Raw genomic sequence first — 18,747 nt, 5'->3', positions numbered from 1 at the left:
AATGAGTGTTATTTGAAAGAAATGGACAGTTGGTAAGAGATAGGGAGATGTTTAAGTGTCCTATATATTTATATTGAGTATGATTAGATATTTTATTTTGACATGTAGGTATATTGCTTCTGTAAATAAATTGTAGAGTCATTGAGGGCAGTTATATATTTAAGGTTTAATAGCCAACATGATTCTTCTAACATAGTATGATCAAAACAAGTATTTGTTGGCAGTCAGTTAAATATTGAGATATATTTCAAGATGCAATTGTTTTCTTCTAGCCAAGTTTTTCTTCCCCTTTTTCCTTTTAGTGAGATAAGCACCTTTTGTTTTCCTCTTTTGTAAAGACTTAGACCCATTCACATTTCTTGGAACATTAAATTTTGTACACCTGCGTCTATGTTTGAGTTGGGGTTATCGACTAAAAAATAATATTTTTAATTTATATAGAATATTTCTTTCAAACAAACAAAAAGAAAATATATCTGTAGATATGCAATATACAAACACCAAAATAATTATGAAAGCATAGCCAGGCCATAGAAATTATTGAAAACAATGTTTCAAATGTAAGAAATACGTAGTACTTATTATATATTTAGTGATTTTTTTCCCACTCTTCCAAGAGAAAACTTGTTTTAAAGATTTTGTTTATTTATTTGAGAGAAAGAAGGAGAGAAAGAGGACAAGCATAGGGGCTTTGGAGAGCAGAGAAGAGGGAGAAGCAGACTCCTCACTGATCAGGGAGCCAACATAGGGCTGGATCCCAGGATCCTGGGATCGTGACCTGAGTCAAAGGCAGACAGGCACTTAACCCACTGAGCCATCCAGGTGCTCCCCAAAAGAAATTTTTTAAAGAGATTAAATAAGTTAAGGTTTAACCAATGTTCTCAAATCAATAAGATAAAAATGAATATTTATCTCTAAGATCAGATTAAAATAATGAAATGAGTACAGCATTTCCTTCTTTGTAATAAGTCTGTTATTAGTTATCAGTGTTTATTTCTACTTACTATACAAGAAAAAAGAAGGACTAAAGACACATAGAATTGGGATGGCTGGTGCCTAAGTGGCTCAGTATGTTAAACGTCTGCCGTTGGCTCAGGTCATGATACCAGGGTCCTGGGATGGAGTCCTGCATTGGGCTTCCTGCTCAGCAGGGAGTCTGCATCTCCCTCTGTCCCTACTCCCTCTTTCTCTCTTGCAAAAATAAATAAATAAAATCTTAAAAAAAAAAATGGAGTGGCTATTGGATGCCATCTTTTTTTTTTTTTTTTTTTTTAAAGATTTTATTTATTTATTTGTCATAGAGAGAGAAGCGAGAGCAAGCACAGGCAGACAGAGTGGCAGGCAGAGGCAGAGGAAGAAGCAGCCTCCCTGCCAAGCAAGGAGCCTGATGTGGGACTTGATCCCAGGACGCTGGGATCATGACCTGAGCCCAAGGCAGCTGCTTAACCAACTGAGCCACCCAGGCGTCCCTGGATGCCATCTTTGTTAAAGGATGAAAATACAGAGTCATACCCAAATCGTTTTTTAACAGATGCAGAGTTGTAAGCAAATGGGTGTGTTCTGTCATTTCAGGCAGAGAATCCAGAAATACTCAGATATGAGGGAGGGCAAGAGGGCATAAACCAATGTAGCGATATCTAGATATTGAGTAAAACAGAAGAAAACCTTCATTGAATGATCCCTAAGTTTCTGGTCCCCAAAATCCTCCCTCATTGATTATTTTAAATAAACCAAAATGCAACCTAGCCTAAGAAAGTAAAAGCACCCTTGATTAAAATTGCCTAAAACATTTTTTTAATAAAATTAACACCATATACACATAAAGAGCATTCCATGATAAAAAGAACACATAAAGATTGTTAATAAGTCAGCAGCATATTTAAAATTGTACTGTAGAGGGTTTTGTGGAGTACCAAAATAATAATAATAATAATAATAAGGTACTTATCATTCAATAATGAGAGTAGACTATGGATACATGTATGTACCTAAAGAAATATAAAATAAACAAAAAGGATAAGCACATCTCTAGGAAAAAAAAGACAAGAGACTAGCAACCACATCCTCATCTCTACTTCATTATTTTAATACTAAGGTAGTGGTACTTTATATTTTTGAGCATGCACTTTCAACATTAGGAAATGTTCTAGGTGTTTCCTTGAATTAATTCATATGAACCACACAACAAATATATGAAGCTAAGAGACTATGCAATATGATTACACCCAGTTTAAAGTAAAAAAAACAAAAAACAAAAAACAAAAAACAAAAAACTGAAGTCTAGAAAAGTTGAGTAAGGTTTCAGTTTGTAAATGTTACTTCTTGTAAAGAAAGCTCCAAATGTGATTTAAAGAATTAAATATAATAATTCTAGCTTGTTGATTAGTTTTGTCAAAAGAGATGTGGTGAAAAAAATTGACATTTTTAGGACTAATGGGAGAGGCTCTCAAATCAGAACTTTGCCCCTATCTTTCTAAAACCCACACCTATCATCAACAGTTTTAGCCTCTATATCCCTATCAACTTTGAGTACAATAGGACTGTTTCTGAGGCCCCTTTTAACTTTCTTTGTCAGTCAAATTAAGAAGCCCTAGCCTCTCAGGTCAACCATGGTCTTTTGAAAAATTAATCACCTCATGTTAAGTATATCTCATTTTGCCCTACACTGTTGGGGGATGCCTACCACCCCTTCCTATATAGCAGCTGTTCAATTATTTTTTGAATAAATTAGTGAATAATAGAATGAATAAATGAATGAGAAAGATGTATATCTGTAAATTATGAATAAATTCAGGGACTTTTAGCATATGAAAATACATAAAAATGATCTGATCCACATTCATATTAAAAACTACATCAGAGGCACCTGGGTGGCTCAGTTGGCTACTTATCTGACTCTTGATTTCGGCTCAGGTCATGTTCTCAGAATATGAGATACAGCCCCTTATCATGCTCTGTACTCAACACAGATCCTGGGGGAGATTTTGTCTCCCTCTGCCCCTCCCCCCATAAACAAACAAATAAATAAATAAATAAAATCTTTTTAAAATCCCTAAGAGTATAGTAAATATATTAAAGAAGAAGGAGAAGAAGAAGAAGAAGAAGAAAAAGTAAATGCTGTTTCCATCCTCTAGATAATTAAGTTAGAGAGACAAAGAAAGTGACAGAGGGCCAGACCAAATAAAGTATTCTGATTCAGTCTGAAGCAAGATTTCAGGTAAAAATACTTGAAAAGCTAACATTTTCTAATTAATTCATTTATTTAGTGTGTTGGGGGCGGGGCGGACTGTCCCCAGTGCGCCCCGGGACGGGTCGCGGGGTCGGGCCCGGGGGGGGTTTCCAGGTGCCACGCCATAACCTGAACTTTTTGATACATATACCAGTGTTTTTCTATTTTTAAATTTTTTTGTTTTAAATTTTAGCTTAGTTTAGTTTAATTTATTCTTTTTTTATTTTTAATTTTTTAATATTCATATAGAGTTAAACTTCAAGGTAATCCCCTTTCCCCAATCAATGCTACCCCTATAGGTAAATAGGTAAATTTTTAATCCCCCTTTATCTTATGAAAGTTGAGTCCTTTAACAAAGATATCAATATACATCCAGGAAGAATCAAAATAACCTTCCTTGCCCACACTGAGAATTTATAACCACTCTCCCATCTTTTTCTTCTGTCAGTGTTTCTGTGTATTTGTGTTTGTTATGATAGTATATAAATCTTATACTTAGGGTTCTTTTTGATGGGGTTCTTTTTTATTTTTTTTTCTTTTATCAGTCTTTTTGTTTGTCTATTTTTGTTTGTATACTTCATAGATCTTACCCTGGGGCCCATTTGGGCTGAGCCTTCTCTTTTACCTTCCCTTTTTTTCTATCTCTCTCTCTCTTTTTTTTCTTTTTCTTTCTTTCTTTCTTTCTTTTTTTTTTTTTTTTTTCCTCTCATTTGGGTGGGGACTCCTGATAGCTCAGAATCATTCCAGGGTGCACCTTGATACATCCAACTACATCCGTTCAGTCATCTCTCACCAAAATGACTAGGAGGAGGAATGCCCAATAGAAGAAAAATTCAGAGGATGGGCCTTCTGCAACAGAGCTAATGGCTATTGACATAGACAATATGTCGGAAAGGGGTTTCAGGCTAACAATTATCCAGGAAATAGCTTGGTTGGAGAAAGCCATGGATGACCAAACGGAATTGACTGGGGCAGAACTAAAAGCCACCAGGGATTATGTACACAATGTTAGGGCAGAGATGAAAGCCACCAGAGATGATGTTCACAATGTTCTCAATGAGTTCCAATCTAATCTAAATTCTCTAAAAACTAGGGCTACTAAGACAGAAGATAGAATTAGTGATCTGGAGGACAAACAGATAGAGAGAAAGGATCAGGAGGAAGCCTGGAACAAACAGCTTAGGAGCGACGAAAAAAGAATCAGGAAAAGAAATAATGCCATGAAATATTCCAATGTCAGAATTACTGGAATCCCTGAAGGGGAGGAGAAAAAAAGAAGTCTAGAATATATAGTGGAACAAGTTCTCCACGAAAATTTTCCCAATCTCATAAATGGAACCAACATTCATGTACTAGAGGCAGAATGGTCTCCCCCCAAGATTATAGATTCTCATAAGTCCTCAAGACACCTAATAGCAAGAATGAAGAATTATAATTGTAGTCAGGCCCTCTTGAAGGAAGCTAGGACAAAGAAGCTCCTTACATACAGAGGAAAGCCCATCAGAATAACATCAGACCTGTCCACAGAAACCTGGCAAGCCAGAAAGGGCTGGCAAGATATATTCAGGGCACTAAATGAGAAGAACATGCAGCCAAGAATACTTTATCCAGCAAGCCTGACATTCAAAATGGATGGAGAGATAAAGAGTTCCCAAGACCGGCAAGGCTTAAAAGACTATGCAACCACCAAGCCAACATTGCAGGAAATATTAATGGGGGGGGGGTTCTATAAAAGAGGAAAAATCCTAAGAATGCCATTGAACAGAAATATAGAGACAATCTACAGAAAGAAAGACTTCAAGGGTAACATGATGTCAATAAAAACGTATCTATCAATAATCACTCTCAATGTGAGTGGCCTAAATGCGCCCATAAAATGGCACAGGGTTGCAGATTGGATAAAATGACAGAACCCCTTCATATGTTATCTACAAGACACCCATTTTGAACCTAAGGATACACCCAGACTGAAAGTGAAGGGATGGAGAAGAATATTTCATGCCAATGGGCCTCAAAAGAAGGTCAGGGTAGCGATTCTCATATGAGATAAATTAGATTTAAAACTAAAGACTGTAGTCAGAGATACAGAAGGACACTACATAATTCTTAAAGGGACTATCTACCAAGATTATCTAACAATTATAAATATCTATGCCCCCAATATGAGAGCAGCTTATTACATAAGAAAATTATTAATCAAGATAGTCATATTGATATGAATACATTAATAGTAGGAGATATTAACATGCCTCTCTCAGTAATAGATCATCCAAGCAGAAAATGAATAAAGAAACAAGAGCATTGAATTACACACTGGACCAGAAGGAACTCATAGATATATACAGAACATTCCACCCTAAAACAACAGAATACTCATTCTTCTCGAGTGCACATTGAACCTTCTCCAGAATAGACCACATACTGGGTCACAAATCAGGACTCAACCAATACCAAAAGACAGATTATTCCCTGCATATTATCAGATCATGAGAATTTTCCATAGGGTTGTGTGATGTCTATAATCTAAAGTACCAATGGAAAATTGCAGTGAACACAGAAGGCAGAAAAAAAAAGACAGTTTACATCGACATGGATGGAACTGGAGGGTATTATGCTAAGCAGAATAAGTTAGTCAGAGAAAGAACTATTGTCATATGGTTTCACTCATATGTGGAGTATAAGAAACAGAGCCGAGGTTCATAGGGGAAGGGAGGGAAAACCAATGGAAAGAAATCAGAGAGGAGACAAACTATTCGAGACTCTTAACTATAGGAAACTAACTGTGGGTTGCTAGAAGGGAGGTGGGTGGGAAATAGGAAAACTGGCTGGTGGGCATTAAGGAGGGCACATGATGTGTCGAGTACTGGGTGTTATATGCAACTGATAAATTACTGAACTCTATCTGAAATTAATGATGTGCTATATGTTGGCTAATTGAATTTAAATAAAAAATAAGGAAAAGAAAAAAAGAAATAGATTCAAGACATCTTTCTTTTATTTTAAGCTAGTTTTTTTTTTTTAAGATTTTATTTATTTATTTGACAGACAGAGATCACAAGTAAGCAGCGAGGCAGGCAGAGAGAGAGAGAGAGAGAGGAGGAAGCAGGCTCCCTGTTAAGCAGAGAGCCCAATGCGGGGCTCCATCCCAGGACTCTGGGATCATGACCTGAGCCGAAGGCAGAGGCTTTAATTCACTGAGCCACCTCAAGACATCTTTCTGAACTGGATCAAAAGACTTTGATGATACGTTCTGACACTTGTGGTATAATTTATTGACTATGGCTAAGTAAGTAGTGATGATATTTGAATATATTAGGACACAGGAAGAGTAAGATCTTTAGAAGATTAGAAAGTTCAGTTTTCAATATATAGATGCTGTATTTTAGCAGCATAATAAAGTATAAATCTGTTTAATTATTGCATGGATTCTTCATTATCCAAGTACATTTATACAGTTTTAAAAGATGTATATGTACTTTCTATATAAAATTACTTATACATTACTAGTTTTATTTATATGACATTAGAGTTTCCATAATATTTTGATTAAAGATATTGCTTTTATTTCTTTTACAGGAAAGATTTTTTGTTGTTAATTTTAATATTTTTTATGACTAGGTTCATAATCCATTTGAGTACTTTGTGTTGATGGGTAACTGACTTCCTGATTTGAAATCCAAGGACATGATTCCATCCTGAATCCTCAGGATAATGCTGTTCACTCTGTGTAACAGCTGATTAATTTCTCATATGATGTTTACTGTCATCTCATAAATCTCCTTGGATTTACATGTCTAACCAATTATTTTTTTTTTCTTTAGCAAGGTATCTAACTTCTATAAAATTCTCAAAATGGCCTATTTCTGTTCGTAGTGTATATTTCTCAAGCTATGTGTTCACTTCGTATTTCAGTTTCACATACTTTCTAGTAATTGAAATATTTTCCCAGGAATTGAAATTTTATTGGAAATTTTCACATTTCTAAAGTCTAGAATTATATGAGGTAATTTTTCAAAATATACCAAAATTATTTGCATATATAATATATAGTTGTAAAGATATTATTACCATTATTTAAATGTTAATATGCAATTCTGACAGTTCAATTGTCTGTCTATATTATTAGCAAACAGGCAGACAGATGTGCCAGAATATGTTTCCTATTTTATAATTGTAAGGATGCATGATGGGAAACCACAGTAGAAACTTCTGCAAATGCAAAATAAATCTAGGATTTTATCTTTTAAAATGGTTTCAATAAATTACTAAACTGGACTTGAACTATTTATTATTTTATGCTATTCACATGCAATGGTTTGTATTGAAAGCACACACTCTACTTTTGGTGAACAGGATTATAGGATAACCCCCATAATTTTTGCTCCTTACTGTATGAATCTTTTATAATCCCCTCCTCATGAGTTCTGGCAGAATCTGTAAATATGATGGGATATCACTACTGTGATCTTTTTTGCTAATTAGCCAACTTTGATTTAATTGAAAGAGATTATCAAGGTGAGCTTGATTTAACCAAATGAGCACTTTAAAAAACTGGACTTTTTCTGAAGTCAGAGACATTGGAAGATGAAATGGTCTATGTTGGAGGCCAAGTGGTTTAGAACTGTGGATGGCTTCTAGGAGCTAATAGTGGTTCCTGTTCAACAGACAGCAACAGAGAATGAGGTGCTTAGCCTTCTTTTATTGTAAACAAATGTAAGAGAGGGGTTTCTGCCCCCCCCTTCAAATTTTTTTTGAATTTGAAAAAAGATCCTGAGCTCCAGAAAGGTGAATAACTCTGGTGACACTTTGATTTCAGCCTCGTCATTTCTAGAGCAGAGAGCTCAATTCAGCCATGCATGGATTTCTGATGTATAGAGACTGTGAGATAATGAATGAGTATTGTTTTAAGTAGCAAGTAGCTAGGTTGGTGGTATTTTGTTAAACAGCATTGAAAAACAAATGCTCTATTTCCCTCTGGGAACGCAAATATATTTTGAAAGTTGTACTAGAATTTGAATATAAAAATGTAAACCCGCAAATCTAAAGGTGACCCTGAAAGTGTACTTTTGTCTGCTCATTTCAAAAGTATAATCTGGCCATCAAAAAAAGTGCTTTCTTTATTTCTTCTTTGAGATGTTTTATTTCCTCTCCAGGTAATGTCATCGTGTTTTAAATTTCTTTTTTTCTGTCCTGGTTGAATTAAGTATTCCATGAAAGAGGAAAAGAACCAGCAAGACGGTTGAGTTTATTCAATGAATGAAAAGTGAACAAAAAATAAATCTTTTAACTTTAACATTAAATTACTTTCAATACTAAAAATGGAAGACATTTCTTAAGGATTTATTAACTGTGGAATTCACAAAAATAGTGTTACCTTAGCAACTCATGACACAGAAATTAAGCTGTCAAAATCTCCATCATTCTAAAAGGGTCACTGATCTTTGTGTCAGCACAGCAGATGAAAAAGAGCTGTAGTGATGTACTTTGCCAGGTTTTTGAACTCTAATAAACAAGCCAAGCTGTGTTTATGAACTGCCTAAAATAGACAAGGAAAGAATACAGCAGTATCTCAATATGCCAAAGCAGATTTACAGGTAGTTGGGCGTTGCACACACTGCCAATGAAGTCTTCCTTTACTCTCTCCTTTTGTAATGAATGAGGGATACCAGATGTACCACAAAAAGCCAAGCAAGACAACCCCTGCACTTGCCAAGTCATGGCTTTATCACATTATCTGTCATTAAAAAGAGATCCATTAGGTCAGTGCTTCCCTTAGGGAACTCTAGAGTGGCTTTTGACTTGAAGCTTAGAAATTAGCATTAAATTCTCAAGTCCCTAAATAGATCAAGTAGATATATCACCATTGCCATTATGTTGAGATAAAAGAGAACTCCAGAAATAAAAGTTTAAAAAAAAAATTAGGGCGCCTGGGTGGCTCAGTGGGTTAAGCCGCTGCCTTCGGCTCAGGTCATGATCTCAGGGTCCTGGGATCGAGTCCCACATCGGGCTCTCTGCTCAGCAGGGAGCCTGCTTCCTCCTCTCTCTCTCTGCCTACTTGTGATCTCTCTCTCTGTCGAATAAATAAATAAAATCTTTAAAAAAAAAATAAAAAAATAAAAAAAAAATCAGTAACTACTTTTTCCAGTGCATCTTTACATGGCTCCAGAAGTTCATTCTAGCTTACTTAGTTCGTTTTTATTTTTATTATTATTATTATTTTATTTATTCTTATTTGAGAGAGAGAAACAGAGACAAAGAAAGTGAGCATGAGCAGGTAGAGGGACCCAGGGTAGAGGAAGAAGCAGACTCCATGCTGAGGAGGAAGCCAGGCATGGGACTCAATCCCAGGATCCTGAAATCATTATCTGAACCAAAGACAGACACTTAACCAACTGAGCCACCAAGTCTCCCATAGTGTACTTAATTCTTAATAAACTGAACATTATTGAGGAAGTTGTTCCAGAATATACATTTCACATGTCTTCTGTCTAGGTCAGCTTTTGACCATATCATACCATATACAATAATGTTAGCCAAGAAAGGTAGGGAGAATCAGATTTGTTTCTGATCAGTCATTTGTCTCTCAGAAGCATCTTATTTTTTAGGAATCTCTTGATGTCTGAAACAATAGAGTTTCACTAAGACTTTGGGCATCTAATCTTGGTGTCAGGTGGATTAACAAAAAAAAATATTGTTTCAGTTTCAGCCCTACTCAATTACAGTTTATGTTGTCCACATTCCTGATTCTCTTTTTTATTCCAGATTTCAAGAGAATGAATATATGGTTGTTCAATCCTATTAGCCTAATGTAGATTAACAATGGCTAAATAATGGTCTCTCAAAGATAGTCATATCCTATTCATATGATTTGGCTACATGGCAAAATTGACTTTACGGATATGGTTACAATCACAAATGTTGAGATGGGGAGATTATTTTGAATTAACCAGATTGGCCAAATCTAATTACATGAACTTTTTTACAAGTGAGACATTTATCCAACTAGAGTTAAGGAGATGTGGTGGAAGAAGAGGCAGGAATGATTTGAAGTGTAAGTGAGACCTCATCTGTTGTTGCTGGCTTTGAAAATGAGGAAGGTCAAGGACCAGGGAATGCTGGTAGTCCCTACAGCTAAGAATGACTGCTAAGCCTAGAACCAGAAAGTGAACAGGATCTATAATTGGGTGAATCTGAATTTAGCCAATTATCTAAATAAGTCAAAGTGCATTATGCTCCAGATCTTCTAGATAAGGCCTTCGATCTGTCAACACTTCGATTTGGGTCTTGTGACTCTCTGAAAATAGAAAGCGAGATCCTACCAGATTCTGATGTTCAGAACTGTGACATAATAAATTTCTCTTGTTTTAATACTAAATTACTGGTAATTTTTATGGCACCAATAGAAAACTAATACACAACATAATAAATTGCTCTATCATGACATGTGGTGTCTGACTCAGTTGGCCCAGGTCTATTTCTTAATGATTTACTTTACCTTCTTACGATTTTCTATGGTTTTTCTTGCTCTAGTTGCAAGTGTGTTCAAATGTGCTGCACATTTCCTACACACTTGAAATTCTGTCAGTCACCTTCTCACACTTAAAGATTAGGGGAAGTACAGTTTTATAAAGCCATATACTGCTGACCATACCTGAGAATCGAAGAGCTATGATACTTACCATTGTGCTCACATTCCCAAACAAAATCTCTCCAGAGCATTCCACAGAACAACAAGATAGACTTGGGCCAGGAGCCAATTCTGGGAGGCCAGCCAGCACTAGATATCCAAAAGGAGGCTGGACTGTGGCCACAATCAAAGGAAACAGGCAGAATACTCTCATATTGTAAGTGGGCACATTCTATTGTTAGCTTCCTTCCTTCCCTGAATCTTGATGAAATGGAGTCTAGTCTGATTTGAATGTTCTTTTCAGTGAACACAGATAATGAAATCTGCTGGTGATGGCTGCTGCTTCTTCTTTATCTTCAGAATGTCCCCTTGTTGCTGCCTCCTTCTCCTTCTCCCTCTCTTCCCCTGAATATTGTACAGGTGTGTGTGTGTGTGTGTGTGTGTATTTACACACATATATAACATTATATAATGTGTATTATGTTGCATAATAATATATAGTAATGTGTACTATGTATATGATGTATAATGTATACTGTTTAGAAGATTCAAACACCAAGCCAATATAGTATATTAGAGAAATTATTATGCAACTTAACTATTTTCATTTATTTATTCATTTGTTTATTTATTTCATTTATTCATTCATTCATTTATTTATTTAATTTATTCATTTATTTTATTTCATTTCATTTATTAACAAAAAATTATGTATTTTTATAGAATGGTTACCATGATAGATGCTATAGATATAGTAGTCATCATATCCCTACTTCCATAGAGATTTAATATAGAAGAAAAGTAGATACGAAAAGTAGATATGAAACAGGTAAATACATAATTAATATGCTTTAGTGGAAAAATCTCCATTGTTATAGCAACATGTAGAAAAATCAAGGTATTTTGAGATGAGGTAAGTAGAATCAAGACCAAAAAAAAAAAAAAGCCAGGTTTTGAATGAATTAATATAGTATCATTGAATCAGAGATGTAAAGATTAGATAGGAGTTGATTAAAATTATGAAGAAAGGAATTATTAAAAAGAGAAAATACTATGGATATCTTAAGATGGAAAGTGCCTGGGACATTCAAAGTAAGGGAAGGCTAATGTGATTGGAGCCTAATGAAGGTGGGGGACAACTGGCAAAAATGAAGTGTATAGGAGCCAGATTATGATGGGTATCAAAGGAATTGTTGAATTTTATGAACAGTAACATAAGACCACTAGAAAAATATTAAACTGACCTAAGCAAGAAAGTGAAAGTATCATATACATACACACACACACACACACACACACACACACACAACTAAAAGTAATGCTTCACATATACGGATAATTTCCTGATGAAATACGTACAGAGCTAAGAATTGTGCAATGTGCTATCAGAGGCTTGTAAACTATTTTTAATATTTCCAAAATAATGGTTAATAAGATGTTGAAGACTCTCCACACCTTACATTTCATTACTTTGGCAGAAATTCTCGTTACAGGAGGTTCATTCTGATCAGAAACTCTAAATACAAAATTCCAGATAATCTCCAGAGAAAAATAATTTTTATATAAATAATGCTCATGGAAAGAAAATGAATGAGCAAAGTGTGAATAGTGTGAATGTTGGAATGACTCTTTAGTACTATTCAATCTGATATTTTTGGCAAATATTAATTATATTCCATGAAATCTGGTGCTCCACCCCTCTCAGTGACAAAAAGGACAATCTCTTCTGTGTATTTTGTTAGAGGGCATGGCTATTAGACAAGTTCTCCAAATGGGCTGTGGACTTGAAATGAGTCATTTGCTTTTGGAAGCACTTATTGCTGTTGTGGGATCCTGTACCATCCTCCCCTGCAAAGATGGTGCTGGGGAAGGGCTTTAGTTGAGAGGGTGGAACCATAGAAACAAAGCATGTTGAACACTGGATCCCAACTAGAATCCCAAGAGCCACACTAGCTTCTGTATGAGGAACCCTGGGATCATGACCTGAGCCAAAGGCAGTTGCTTAATCAGATTGAATCACACAGGCATCCTTCCAGTCTTTTTTTTTTTTTTTTTTTTTTATTTTAATGTCAGTCTCTTTTTTAGTTGAATTTAACTATCTCAGAAAAAAAAAAATACATATATATATATTTTTTTCTTCATTTATGGCAGGTCTCACACAGTTCTCATCCATCTATTTTTCTATACTTCCAGGCATGCTTTGTATGTTAAGTCTTCCAGGAAGGACTATACAAAACACTCTTGCTATTCTCTTTCTTTGTAATTAACCCTCGAATATCACTTACAATAGAGCCCAGACAATTCACTATCTAATATATTTATTTCCTACAGCTATATAAAGTTATTTTCATATTAATGTTCACTATCAATGTTTGATAACATTGAAAAAATTGTATGATTTATTTATGATCAAATATGCTATATTTTACTTGCCTGATTTGAAGACCACAACATTGTATTGTCCATTTTATAATCAATATCAACCAACAAAGAAATGCTGTGTAAGCCTTCCTCAGCTGCTTTAGAAATGCATCGTATATGCTTTCCTGAAAGTTTTTCTTTTTGAAGAATATATGCTTGCCTGTGTGGTAGGGACAAAATAATAATTAGCATTTGGCAATTCTGCACTCAGACTTGGAGTCTCAAAAAGGCACTGAAGTAATTTATAAGGCATTTGATAAGGCGAGATGGTGATTAGATGTAGGTTACATCTCAGCATAAACTTTCTCAAATTGTTCTACTAAATTTAAGGCACTGATTGAGAGAGGATTAAGTGGTGTTCAAGAACTACTTTATAATCTGCAGAATAACACAAGACCTGTTTTATTCCTTTATCTGACTTTTAAAAGCTATTTTAAGCAAGAAGTAGCTCATATATTTACCTTTTTTTTCTTTGAGTTTTTATTATATTTAGACATTATATGCATCTACAGTAATGTGATTATTTAGGACTAATGAGTATTTACTAAAGGTTAAACAAATAAGTAATTTTCAGTTTGTATTATTCTCAGACTCTTTGTATTCTCAGAAAAAGATTTAACAATTATAAAATTAATCTTTTTTTTCTATTAATTGCAATACTTACCTGTAATGGATTACTGCATAATAATGGGGCTATCTAAATTGGCTTAATGATTACAAAATTAGAGTTTATAGTCCCAGGATTATGTTCCACCATTTGAATATGACATGATATAAAGTCTTTCAAAATCTGCTTCCACTAATTTTTTCAAATGAATTTTCCATGGGCTGTCTCTCATCTCTTGTGGACCACTAAACTACTTTCTCTGCAAAGTGCTTTTTTTTTCTTTTTTCGCTTTCCTTTCATGACCTCAAATATTTGCATTCACTCTTTTCTCTATATGCTCCACCTGAAATGTCTTTTATTTCCTTTTATCTCTTTAGGAGATTTCTCTATGAGAAGTGCTGTCTATATACACTTAGAGTTCTTTATTAGGCTATAAATCATTTAAGATATGAGAATATACAGAATTTATATCACCCATCTATGACAATATGATAAATTGCAGGATACAAGCTAAGCATTTAATAAACACTTGTTGGCTGAAATGATTGATGGAGAAAGAATTACTTTATTCAAAAACAGATGTCTAGACGACCAAAAGATACAGTAAGAGATGAAAGGTTGCTACCACCTGTACAGCTAGGAAGAACTCAGGTAATATTTTCATTGTGTTCAGTATTTTGCTTTTTATATGTTTCTTACCTAGAGGTAGAATAACTATAACATGCCTACCAATTCCCCACGTTAGAGATGCTCCTTTGACAAGTTTTAGAGAATTTAAAGTTTAAATATTGAAAAAATAAATCACAAGGCAAACTTATTTTATGTAGCATATATTTTAATCATACACGTGACTTCATGTGAATGATCTTTTGTTTTTTGTTAATTCTGGAAGCAGTAAATAGTGTTCTAAGTCCAGAGTCCAAATGTTGATTTTTTTTTAAAGATTTTATCAAATGTTGATATTTAAATGTAATCACCTGCCTTCAGTGTGTTTCCATGGTTTCCATGTGGCTTTTCTCCTTTTTGTGAGTAGCACAGTTTGTTCCCTAAAGGGAGTCTGGAGTATTAAGTGATGATAATTTGATACATAACAGAGTTTTTTTATTATTATTATTATTATTATTATTATTTAGTGTGTAATAATATTTCCTATCTTTCTGTCCATTTGAATATATATTTTTGAAGGAATTTTCAAATAGGTAAAATGTTAGTTAGTACAAATATATCAAACATGTTTCTGTTAGGTTTCTGAACCAGTTTATACTCCTTAAATATCTGTGACTCATTCTTGAAACATTTGAAACTTTTGGTCTTTATGTGAACTATGATATAATTGGTTTACACACCTACCAGCATACTGCCTGTTGCATTGCAGATATTGAACAAAATACAAATTAATAGATGAATGAATTAAGGAACCAAACATGAGCATAAGCTAAGTGGTGGTAATAACTTCCTCAAATGCAGTTGAAGAAATAGAAATAAGGGATGTAGGTTATATACTGCACATTCAGAAAGTTTGATTGTTGTATCTGTCAGGGTCCCAGAAGGAAAGAAATGACCCAGAGCAATGGGTGCTGCAAGCTTCCAGGTACTGCAGAAGTCAGCCACGAGAGGGGTCGCATATTCTGCAGAAGTTTGGTCCCTGGAATGTCCCACACAGGACATTCCGAGTGCAGGAGCCTGGCCCTGGCAAAACCGAAAAACTATGAGGTTGCCTCTCCGCAGCTGCCTGTGCTGTAGAAGGAAGCCTGGAACTAAGTCCCTGCCTGTTTCAGAAGCCCAGTTCCAGAAAAGCTGCCCACACAGCCAAGGCCAGGTGCTGGAGAAGCCACACCACTACAGAAGCTTGTGAAGAGGAACACACCAAAACAAAAAAGAAAAGCCCTTCTGCCTTGTTGAATTTCTCTTCTGCTTTATTGACATATATCATTCCAGTTAGTGAAGGACAAACATATTAATGGAACCAAGCTGTCTTTCCAATAAAGGGTAATAATTTGGTCACAGGCTCCCCTGTGAAATGAAAAATGAGTATAGGGAGAAAAAAAAAGAGAAAGTTAAAGAGGATGCACACAAGAACTAGAGAAGTTTTCTGTGTGTTTGCTTTATAGGAATCAAAGTGCTTAAAAAGAAGGAATGGAATAAGACAAGAAAGGAAGGCAAATGTCCTGAAGTAGAAAATAAATGATGATCGCATCATGATTACAAGAGCAGGTGAAAATATCATGGATAAAATTTTTAATTATATACATTTATCTTGTGTTTATAACAGTGATTCTATTTACACGATTGCTTTTTCTTTTCATTTTTTTTAAAGATTGCTTTTCATTGTTCTGTATCTAATTATTCCTGGAAGATTATATTTGAAATACAAGTTTTACAGTTGCTTAAGATTTTGGATAGGAAAAATGTAGGGAACTTCCAACACAACACTAACATAGACTTAAAAAAATTATAGTCTTTAAAAATCTAAAAAAAATAAATAAAAATAATAATCTAAATAGATCTATAAAATACCTAGTTAGCTGATATTGTTCACAGGCCTTGGCTTTAGGAATATCTTACATTAATTAGATTACATTACTTCTAAGCAGTATGTACAGTATATTTTCACTAATTAATATATTTATTTACATAAATAATTAAGGCTAATCATTATGAGTAAGTTCTCTGAATTATATGAAAAACTATGCACTGATAAAACCAATTTTTCTTTTTAATGGGCAAATATCAAAAGCATGTTTAAATAGGAATTAGGTAGTATTGAATTGGATTCAATATGTATTCATTAATAAAGCAAAATTGTAGAACCCTTAACTTGGCAGCAATATATCTTCTAAAAATTTAAAAGTCAGGGCTTTAAGAGTTATTGGGATTTCTCTTAAACCATATTTAAGATATGCCTTAAAGAAACAACTAATTCCTGACAACTTTTAGCAAAGCCTACTCTATACCTTCCAAAAAATGGATATACTTCTTGCTATTGTTTAAGTAGAAATGGTAACAAGTCTAATTTTAATCCCAATCATCTATATTTTCACTTTGTGCTTTTCCTTCTTATCATACAGATTATTTCTTTCTTTTTTTTTTTTAAAGATTTTATTTATTTATTTAACAGACGGAGATCACAGAGAAGCAGGCAAAGAGAGAGGAGGAAGCAGGCTCCCTGCCGAGCAGAGACCCTGATGCGGGGCTTGATCCCATGACCCTGGGATCAGGGCCTGAGCTGAAGGCAGAGGCTTTAACCCACTGAGCCACCCAGGTGCCCCTAGATTATTTCTAATCTGATCCTCGTCTAAATGGAGGACAAATCAAGGGTATCTGCATGAAAAAAAAATCAAATAAACATTTTAATGATTTAGTATTTGGTATTTATGCTATGTAAGTTAAGTATTTGAAAACATGAAAAGATATATTTGTAGTTATATTGATAAATTGTTAGTGGTTAGAACAAATCATTGATATAATATTTATATAAATTTTACTAATTAAATAATTTAATAAAGTAAACAAAGGGTTGTTTTCATTATTAATTAATAAATATAGAGTATGCTATTGGGGAATAAAACATTATTTTGATCACCATTGGGCCATCGAAATAATTAAAAAATAACAAATACTAAAAGTGTAAAATAATTATTTTGTCTTGAATTTTTTATAAATGCATAAACCAAAACTTTAAGTATTTATCCTAATGAAATAAAATAAATAGAAAATTAATAACAAATCTAAAACAGTTATATTTTAGTTTTCACATTTTATTATTTAGACAGATTGGCCAGCTACATAAAAAGTGGTGTTCCTCATGTCCCTATAGGAGGGGTTTGAGCTGAAACAGAAATTTTGTTTGCTACTAACAGTGATGGGATAGATGGTTTCTCAACGTGTTATAATCTCCACTGACTTCAGAAATATAATTTTGTTGAAGCAGAACACTGTTGTTTCTATCCTTACCTGACAAAAAAATGTGAGCACTGCTTTTGTCACCAATATAAATCTAACTGTCCAAGTTGCAAACACATGGTCATTTTCTGTTTGTTGCAAAGCTAATGTGGTCTATTATTGCAATGTATTACTTGAAATGTACCAACATATGTATCCTGTGATTATTTGCCATCTACGCGTTGGTATTCAAGCATCAGTCATCTGGTATTTTATTCTTTTAGTGCTCTTTCTGATTCCATGCTTTGATTTATGGTAAAGTATTCATCAATCAAACTGGCATTGCTTTTAGTCACATTTAGAGGTGGAAATGGTTTAATTTAATCAACAAATGCACATGTTCTACTCCTGTATATGTAACTATAGGCCCCCTTGCAGTTTTAATAGCTTGCTTCAGTGGTTGTCAGAAGACTACCATTATTTATACCAACGCATTTGAATGTTGTTGCCAATTAACTCTTGAAATGAAAAGAAGGATACACAAGGATCTTCCAGAAGTTTAGTATGTTCATACTTGTGTAATGGCTACTTAGAACTGTCCTCAAATAGTAGACTACTTGCTTGTTGCTGCCAGTTGGATTTGCTTAACTATTATTTCCCTTTAGCCAAAGGCACAGAATGTAGAAAATCTATATGTAAGGGCTTTGGCAGAAGTTTAGCTATTTATCATTTGTGTGAGGATCAAGCAGGCCAGTTGTACTGTTTATTTTAATGAAGCCAGTATTGAGAAGGAAGTTCAGAATAACAACATAAACCATTATTCACTTTTACCCTTGTTTGCAGTTGCAAGAATGTTGCAAAATAGCCTTGGCTTTAATTCTTTTCACAAATGCTCATAATAGAGAAACTACTTCTATTTAGATACCACTTACATAACATATATATACTATAAAGCTTCTTTTAAGAAATTGCTGTATTTTT

The sequence above is a fragment of the Mustela nigripes genome, chromosome 1 (assembly GCF_022355385.1).
Source record: "Mustela nigripes isolate SB6536 chromosome 1, MUSNIG.SB6536, whole genome shotgun sequence".
NCBI lineage: Eukaryota > Metazoa > Chordata > Mammalia > Carnivora > Mustelidae > Mustela > Mustela nigripes.
Note: the sequence above shows the minus strand (reverse complement) of the source record.